The following is a 353-nucleotide window of genomic DNA, read 5'->3' as shown; positions in this document are numbered from 1 at the left end:
AAATGCGTCGTAAACCGACGTTTCGACGTAATTTCGTCGTAAATAAAAAAACGCGGGCCTGGTAACTTCGTCGTAAATGAAAACACGGGCCTGGTAACTTCGTCGTAATATTACGTCTCGTTTACGATGAATCATTTTCTATATATTGAGACGCCGAGATGAGGCAGCCTCGTTCATTCCTCCCAAATTCCTCTCCTCTCCCTCTAAGGTACATTCTCTTTCCTCCTTTTTTTTAGGTGATTAGTTAGATAATTTGTTTAGGTGATTAGTTAGATGACGGAATACTATAGTTTAGGTGATTAGTTAGGTAACGGAATAATTTTTTAATTATGTCGTCATAATTGATTAAATTT

Source organism: Brassica oleracea, chromosome C5 (assembly GCF_000695525.1).
Source record: "Brassica oleracea var. oleracea cultivar TO1000 chromosome C5, BOL, whole genome shotgun sequence".
NCBI lineage: Eukaryota > Viridiplantae > Streptophyta > Magnoliopsida > Brassicales > Brassicaceae > Brassica > Brassica oleracea.
This window is presented reverse-complemented; position numbering follows the sequence as displayed.